The sequence below is a fragment of the Bidens hawaiensis genome, unplaced genomic scaffold (assembly GCF_021521415.1).
Source record: "Bidens hawaiensis isolate Kalapana, Puna unplaced genomic scaffold, B.hawaiensis_p1.1 tig00008542_1, whole genome shotgun sequence".
NCBI lineage: Eukaryota > Viridiplantae > Streptophyta > Magnoliopsida > Asterales > Asteraceae > Bidens > Bidens hawaiensis.
In genome coordinates, this window is record NW_027491613.1 from 364,377 (window position 1) to 373,973 (window position 9,597).

At 31.4% G+C, this 9,597-nt stretch overlaps 2 pseudogenes across 1 annotated transcript; both read right to left on the bottom strand.

Moving 5' to 3' along the window:
- Nucleotides 1-1,185: 1,185 nt before the first annotated feature.
- On the bottom strand, nt 1,186-2,853 carry LOC143529446 (indole-3-acetic acid-amido synthetase GH3.5-like; annotated as a pseudogene). Its single transcript, XR_013134658.1, has 2 exons — nt 2,030-2,853; nt 1,186-1,933 (listed from the first exon to the last, which is right to left on the bottom strand). The product of XR_013134658.1 is annotated as an indole-3-acetic acid-amido synthetase GH3.5-like (transcript).
- A 163-nt stretch (nt 2,854-3,016) lies between these two features.
- LOC143529434 (indole-3-acetic acid-amido synthetase GH3.6 pseudogene) lies at nt 3,017-3,373 on the bottom strand (annotated as a pseudogene).
- Nucleotides 3,374-9,597: the final 6,224 nt, after the last annotated feature.

The window sequence follows — 9,597 nt, forward strand, 5'->3', positions numbered from 1 at the left end:
TTTACTTATTATTAATTTTTTTTGAAGGCTACTTCAAGTTTACTTATTTTTTGAACAGCTTCAAGTTTACTTATTGAATGTTGAAAGTAATAAATAATGATAATTCGATTAAAAGAATGTATGAGGCTAGCCTCTATATACACTTGATTCAAATTAAGAAAACAGGTAACCAAGACTTTGAAGGCAAATGTTTAATCATAGGTGGAGCTAGAAATTTTTATTAGACGAACTAGAATATGATAGTCACACAAAAAATGATAAGAAAAATACATTTCTATTGTTTAATTAATCAAAATTCAAACAACATAATTCAGTGTATGACTATCATATTCTAAATCCATCTGATAAGTGAGCGGCTTGATTGAATTATGTTGTATGAATTTCGATTCTGCTTGACTAAGAAGATGACTTGATTGAATTATGTTGTTTGTAAATTTTCCAACAACTTGCTTGGGCGGTGCATGGGCCTAGAGCTAGACAATTCAACCGCGTTTTTACCATTACCACCAATACCAGCTTGTTAGTCAGTCAAACTCGATCTAAACCAATTCCGTTTAACCAAAATCTGTCATTGCAAAGTCAATAATTTATATTATTATGTTCCAAGCTATAGTTCACTTTGTGACCCTAGCTTGTGAAGAAATATTAAATCTATATTGAAATTATATACTTGTAGGTGGTACTCATTAATATTGTATTGTATGTACCAAGACTCATTATAACTATGTTTTATACAATCAATATACAATTGACATTCTCCTTTTTTATGTGATTATACGTTTATTGTATAAACAAATTCTTATGTTTATCAAAAAAACAACATGCTCATAAATTTTGGGCGCTGCCTCGTTTTTCAAGTGAGCTTCAAAGTAAGCTTAGTTCATGCTTGGACTCGTTAAACCTTTGCTCAATTTAAGTTTTTGCTAATGAACCAATCTCAAATATTTGTGATCACTTTTCAAGCGATCTTCGACAAAAGCTTGAGTTTGTGCTTGGATTAGTTTAACCTTGCTCGATTTAAATTTATGCGAACACGCCACTCTTACATATTTATGAGCAGCTTTACTCGGTTACACCGATATAACTTAGTTTAGATTTAGAAAATTCCATATAAGAGAAATTACTAAAATAACCATAATATCTGCCTCGTGAATGTGTGTGGAGGATTCCTAGCTGGATTTAAGATCAAAACACAAAAGTCAAATCATGTTTTTTGAACGTTCCATGAAACATCAAACTGTTTTTTTAATGTACATTGCCTAATCCAACAACAAACGACCAAAGTAACATGACAAGTGACACATGATCATGGTTGCCATTCATTTCTCTAACTAAAAATTAATCACTAATTCACGTTGCCCCATTGTTTAAGCCCGGGTGCCCATTTCGGGCACTTCGGGCTAAAGTAACTCGACACCACCCTCGAGTTCAAAAGCTCCACAATCGGTGCAAACTTCACGCACCGCGGTGTCTTGTACTGGTTGATCGATGCACCCAAACTGATCGCCGTGGTCCATGAGTTTATCAAACGTCCCGGTTTCCACAATCTTGATCTCCAACGGCCCGATTGACTTGTCAGATGCACGCCCTTGTCGGTAAACACTGTTGAGTGATTCCTCGATTGCGAGACAACAATCTTCAAAAACCGAGGGTGGGATTGGGGTCGTCTCGGTTGGGCTCAGCTCCCAAAAAATCACATAGTGGCCCGGGATGGTTGTGGTGTCCGCATAGCTCGTGTACTCGGTCAACGTCACGTCAAACGGGTTCAAATGGTTGACCGCGTTCTCAACCGCTTTATGCAACTCGGCTTCATCAGTCTTGTCCGAATCAATACTCAACGCGACGTTTTTCCTACATATGAAATTAAATTGTGGGGCTTTGTTTTTGAACCCTGCGACACGCAACAAGTCACCAACTCGGTACCTGTAAAGTCCTGCAATTTTGATCATACAAACATTTTATCAAACACTTGGCGCGCATTAATACTAACCCATTAAAATTCTCAACAAAAATGAAAATTTTAACTAACCAGCATAAGTGGTGACCACAAGCTCGTATTCTTGACCGAGTTTAACATCCGCAAGATCGACGAGCTCCTGCTGTTCTTTCTCGTTAAGCGATTTCGGCATAGAAATCGAGCTAGTTACGCCATTGTTGCGATGAACAGGAAGGAACTCAAAATAAGCCATTGTTGGAATAAGAGTATAAGAAACTTCACTGGGTTTGCAAAGAGGCTTCAGATTAACACCGAAATAGCATTCCGATGAAGCGTACATTGTGCAAACAAGCGGCAGGCCGTTGCCGTAGTAATCGAGTGTCGGGATGTACTGCGACATTGTTCCGGTAACGATCACATCGATATACTTCGTGTTCGGCCATAGCCGTGTAATGATCCCTTGCCATGACTTTTTCGAGCATTCAAACTCGATAAAGTCCGCTAATTTCGGGTCGGGTTTTTGCAACCCGACCCACAGCTTCCCGAACCGAAGGATCGGTAACAACCGGGTTTAAGGTCCCGGTTCGGATATCATGACATAACACCATCCAGTTTTTTTCTAGAAACCGGATGGCCCGGATAAACCCAGAGGCAAAAACCGCCCCGACCCGGAGAACCTCTTTGTTTAAACAAAGCCCACAAAGCATTTGGGAATACATGCTTTGGTAGGAATCCGGGCAAAGGATGGCTTCGTTCGGGCTGGTGTAGTTTGTATACGGGTCGTATGGTCTTTGTTTAAAATGAGAGCTTTTGTAGTAACTGGTTAGAACCGGTCGGGTTACAAGCCCGCCCGGTGTCTTGGCTTCGGATTTAATGAATAAGAAGTACATCCCTTTGCCTTTGTCTAAACCGGGCACGAATTGACTCATAAAGACATGACTTAAAAACCTAACTCTTTTACATAAAAAGTGCATAAATCATAACAAAAATGAAAATTAAACAAACCCATTTTATAAAAGTTGATTGCACATCATTCCATTAATGGAAAAAATTAACATAACTCATATAGTCATATAATAACTAATAATACCTTGTTAAAAATTCTGAAATGGGGTGAGATGACAAGATAGGTGATTTATCACCATTGGCAATCCGGTTAATATCCGGTTGAAGGTCATCGTAAGTGATAACCGGTATAAGTTTCTTAAAGGTATCCCGGTCAGTCTGACCGGACATACCATGGCGTTTAAGATATTCCACATAAGCATTTTGTGTTAATATTTCAGACAGGACATGTTGTTGTATCTCATCAGGGTTAGAGGTAACATCCTCAATGAACTGAAGAGTATTTTTGTTTTTTTGGGTGAGACTATAATTATAATCATAATCATTCATGGAGTTTGAAAGATCATGTGGGAGTTTGGGTGCTTCAGGCATGATGGCTGATATTGGTGTCAGAAGACTAGAAGGTGGTGTTGGGAGAGAAGTGGTGGTGTTACAGATAGATAATATGGAAGAGAGGAGGGGTTTATATAGAAGAAAAAGAATGAAGGCAGGTGGTCCATGTTATATCAAAGCTTTGTAAAGTGCATAGAAACTGTATACAGCATGGGGATTGGCTAATGGCAAAATTGTGATTTGGGTTTTTTCTGTTGGTATATTTGTAAAATGGTGGTCATTTGAGTATTTGAGTATACCTATTTTTGAGAATATTCTTGTATTTATAAAGATGATATACTTTTTAAAGGATTTTAAAAAGATTATCAATAATGTATTTAGTAACATGTTTATTTATATATTTATATATTTATTTAGTTATTTATTTTTAAACGGCCAAGTACAATTAGTTATTGGGAAACTTTGAGAGATTTACAATCTGCATACAACCCACCTTCCCCAAATTTAAATCTCTCTTACAGTGATTATTTCCTCACCCGGCGGCATCATATTGGCTCCAACCCCGCAGTGAAGAGTGCTTGAAAAACACAACGTATCACAGAGGCCAGAGCCGAGGAGCACCCCCTTTTTTCAAACAACTAGATAGGTCCTTCGCCGCTATGAAGCCTGCCACTTTTGAGATAATATAAATGAAAAAAGAGATTCCTCCTATTCCAAGAGAAATAACATAAAGGAACATCATCAGAGTGCTGAGTAAGAGAAATCGAATGAGCGCTGCCTATTATGCTTGAGACTTCTCATGAATACTTATGTTATGCCCTTCCCCTCGATTTTTGCCCTGTCATGTATTTTTGTGTGTTCAATATAAAATTCGTTAAAATAAGAGACTTATGAGAATCGTGAAACGAAGTAAACATTTTATTTGGTGGATTAAAAAACAATTATTTAGTGAGAAAACTTTAAAATAAAGCACACCACCTAAATAAGACACTATACAATGTAGGTGTGGGTTATTGCACAATAATTAGTTATCACACATTACGTACGCAAGCTTTTTGAACGTCAATTTTAATTTCACGCGGTGGCATAATCTAAATATAATTCTACGATCTAATTCATTAATTGATTCATCGAACATCCTTCCATATACAATTCATCCGTCGACCCATATCAAACTAACTTGCAGGTCAATATCAAACTAAATTGAGTTATCTAACCTTAAAAATGTTTGTTACGTGCAAATAAGACCTCAAAACACAATTAGTCATTTTTTACAATTAAACAAACAATTGCAATTTGTTCTTCAATTTTCCACCTAATCATACTAATTTGAGCCATTAATTTTACTTGTTTCAATCAGTTGCTGAAGTGGATATCAACAAAAAAAGTTAGGTACTTGATCTTCAAAATGATCAAAAATTGATTATTTAATCAATCAAATTGATGTGTAAGATGCTTTAAAATCATCAGTCGGTTATGAAATTGCAGAATAATACACTCAATTGAGCTCTATTAGGATTCAAATATTATGTTTAAACGTTCAGAACAAAAATTTAAGAAGTTCAAAACAAAAAAGTCTAAGAAGTTCAGAAAAAAAAAAGCAAAGAAGTTCAGAACAAAAACAGATCAGAAGAAAAAAGGTTAAGAAGTTCGGAGCCAAAGTTAACAAGTTCAGAAAAAAAAACAAAATAAAAAAGGTTAAGAAGTTCAGAACAAAAGTTCAGAAGTTCAGAAAAAAAAAAGATCAGAAAAAAAAGGCAAAGAAGTTCAGAACACAAGTATAAAATTTAGAACAAAAATTTTAAACATTTACAAGATCATATTTGAAACTAATCTTTCTATAACATGAAAATGGACAATGAAATCGATTAATAATCTCGTAGTCATCAAATAATCATCAATCGATCATAGATTTCATCATATGAACATATCAATTGAATTTATTTCTGAACTTGGTCGGCATGAGTCGATGTCTGATTTTGGTTAATGATTCATAAAAGTGAATTGATTTACGATTTGCAACAAACATGAATGAAGTGGTTAATTAGGCCAAACACTGAATTGAAAGAAATTTCAATTTTGCAACCGCGTGTTTTTTGAGATCAATGGTTTATTAACTCACGTACCTATTGTACGATAACCAATTATTGTATTGGATACTTTATCATACCATGTAAATAAGACACTATACAGTTTTTAGAAACTACTAATCTCAATCACTAGATCATAGATCCAATGACCTAGATCTACTTTTATGTTTATCACAAAACTATTGTTTTTTATGTTAACCATATCCACATATATTTTAATAAAGTAAAATAACTGTGCACACTTGTCATCTTTTGGTTAATTCTCATAATCCCCCCCCCCCCCCACCCCAAAAAAAAAAAAAAGCTAAGAACTTAGTTGACCCTAATATATGCAATATGCAATAGATCAATAATTATTCAATTTCCTTTTACACTCTATTTATATTATATCTATACATTTTTATAGAAATAAAAATTAACATATTATTTTACTATATATTCCAAAATACTTTGTGAAATCCAAAAATCAACAACAAACATTGTCTCTCAAGTATCGAAAAGAATATAATTTCAAATGTTATCATTAACATATTATATTATGTATATTGTAAAAGAGTGTAAAGATAAAAAAAATCAAATATAATTTCATTTTACAAAATAATTTTTAATTAATCAATTATAAATATATGTTTAAAAGTCGATCCATTTCTTTAAAATCAATTCATTTATCTGTTGTTGTTGTCGGTGGTGGTGGTCGTCATCGTATAAATTTATAAATTATATATATATAAATATATGATTTAAATCTATCCATTTATTTTTTCGACTAATTTTGTAAACTATATATATGTTAAAATGTAAGGATAATATATAGGAATAACTTTCAGACATAACAAAGTTTATCATATTTAAATTCTTATTTTTTTTTATCAAGGATTGTCCTGAGTCTTTTGTGAAACTTAAATTTGATTTTTACGGGTTAAAAAGTTGGTAAATAGATTGTTTGGTGCAATTAACTACAGTTAGCTCAAAATTTGTTACGGGTCAAAAATGAGAAATTTGAGTATTTTTAAAAGTTTGAAATGCAAATAGATTTATCGTCAAATTGTTATGGGTTCAAAGTATTGACTTGAAAATGTCAAACGGATGAAAGTCAGAATTTTAAACATGATTTGGTTTCAAATTTATTTTCAAGGGTATTTTTTAAAATTATCAAAAGGATCGGGATTTGATAAATGGACTATTTTTTACCTCGATTGTTATAATATATGAAAAAGATTGTGAACACTTTCGATATGCCACTCCAATGCATATCAATGCTTCTAACTTTTATCATATTTGAAATATTTATGTCAACATTAATATTTCCTTCAATGATTAGAATGTTGTATGAAAAGCATGTCATGCAAAACTATGCTCAAATGAAACAAAATATTCACAAAATTGAATGGGTTAACATGTTATTTTATATGTTTTCATTATGACAAAGTCGAGAAGCTCCTTGAAATTTATCAAAATCTTTTTCATGGTATAGCTTAGAAAAACGTAGTTCTTGAAGTACATCCGTCGTTACAATTTAATTCTCTCATTTCTTTCGATGGTGGTAAATTGATAAATCCATAAGAGAGGTAACGCATATTCTGTATTTAGGTTGAATGGTTAAAACTATTATCGTATGAGAATTCATATTTCCGAAATTGTTCATAACCAAAATTCTTATAATTATACATATATGACACTATGAATGAAATTTTCAATAGAAAGAAACATTCTCGGGTACGTTTTTGCACATGCATATTTTTATTAAGTTCATTTAATAAATCGTTTTGTGATATAAATAAAATTAATTTATATACACATAGTATAGATACAAGCATAGATGTAATACATTTTTTTATATATGCTATGTAATTATATAAGCTTTACTTGTAATTTTATAATTTGAATTATCCCGTGTGTGACACGTGCTCTAAAACTAGTGTGTGTGTGTGTGTGTATATATATATATATAAAGGTTAGTATCATTTAAGAACTCTAAAAAAATTAAGAACTCTTAGGAACTCTACACAACCAAATATTTTTTTAATTTTTTTTATATATTAACATTATTTAAGAGTAGTTTTATCATATTTTATATAAAAAAAATTTATTACATATATAAATAACAAGGTTACATATGTGTAAAATTTATGTACTAACAAATTTACATAGGTGTAAAATAAAACATAGATATGTATAAAAACTAATTTTCAAAATTGTAATTGTAAATATTGATATAAATAATGATAAAACTACACTCAACTAACATTAGCATACAAAATTTTTTATAAAAAACGTTAGTTTTAATGAGTTCTTTTAAGTTCTTAAATAATTTAATAGTTCTGTAATGATACCCATCCTATATATATATATATATATATATATATATATATATATATATATATATATATATATATATATATATATATATATATATATATATATATATATATCGAAAGAGAGAAATAGAGTTGGTTGGTTAAAATACGATCTTATAAGTTACATTTAAATCAATATGTTTGTATGTAGTTCTCAAAGTTCTCTAATAAAAATTGTCTCTATAATACAGGCGATAATTCTTTGCACGACCCGTAACATGACACAACAGATTTTGCATTGGCTAATATGGGTATGTCCATTTATTAAACATGTGAACTCAAATACGACATATTTACTAAACATATGCATTTAAAAATTGAGCTAAACTGTCAACCCATTTACATGTTTTTTTTTTAAATAAAGTTTATGTCTTAGAAATGAAAAGTGTTCATATTTAAAATTACATATTTTTATTTTTGTTTTCTTCTTAATTATTTCATGTCTATAATAAATGAAGCTGATTTTCTTTTTTTTATCACAACTAATTAGTATTTGACTTTGAGGTATTAGATTCCTAAATTTTTATGAGAAAAGTTAACTTACAAACTAAAAGTTAATCTTGCAAATCAAATAGTGTAATTATATTTGTAAATAATGTAATTATGAAAGTAGTTATTTTGTATACAATATTTTGTAATAGTGTAATTAGTTGTTTAGAGTATTTGTTACGCTGTAATTACACTACTTTGTATATAGAATACATTGTAATTACACTACAATGTAATTACATCATGTTGCAATTACACTACACTATATCCTTCTTCTTCATCAAATAGTGACCTGCAAATTGATGTTCGTTCTAAAAGCGTTGCAAACACAAAATTGATTTGCAAAACAAAATTGATTGACAGAGGCGAAGATGATAAGCAATGGTGGTTGTCGACGGAGGAACCGCAAAGAGGAGAGGAAGGCGGAAACATACCTTAATGTTGCGCCATGGGTGGACAGTGTGGTAATGGTGTCAGTCGATGATAGGCGACATATTTATGATGTTCAATTTGATGAGCGAAATTGATTTTGCCACCGCCAATTGTCGAGTTATCATTCATTTCTCACGTTAATTTAATTTGTATTTGTTCAAAAACCTAAATTATTAATAAGTCACAAAGTAACACGAAATGTTTTAAGTGTGTCTTACATGACACAAGTTATGTCGTTATTGACAATTCAACAACTTTATAAACGTTTGAAATTCAAATTACTTCATCATTTTTACGTATATTAATTGATATTGTTTGTTTTTGCGGATTATTGTAATTAATAAAAACTCTTCTTTTCATCCTTTTTAAAATGATATTGTTTACAAAAATAAATGCTATACAAACAGGCCCGTCTCAACGTCATCGGAGTCCTAAAGCTAACTAAAACGTTAAGGCCTTTTTATATTTTTCTTTATGCGTATAGTGCTAGAAGTATATAAGAATTATAGAATATGAATGATATGCCGTGATAATAGGTATGAAGCAATCATCCATAACTTGTGGCTCATCATTGAGTTACTAATTCTAAAATAACTCTACTTTCAAAATCTCATAATGCATAACTCTTATTTAAGATGGAGGCCCTATAAATCGGAAGACCTAAAGCCATTGCCTCATTTGGCTTATCCAAGAGACGCCGTGTATACAAAATCAAATAATTAGTTGTTCAAATATTGCTATACAACTATTTACATAGCTGAAAACATTACAGAAAAAAAATTCTTAAATTTGAATAATACAAAAGTTTTCAAAATATGACCGATCGACCATCACACAACCAAAATTATGCTTTTATTAAATTATAAAAGAGATTAAGTGTGTTTTTGTCTACTCA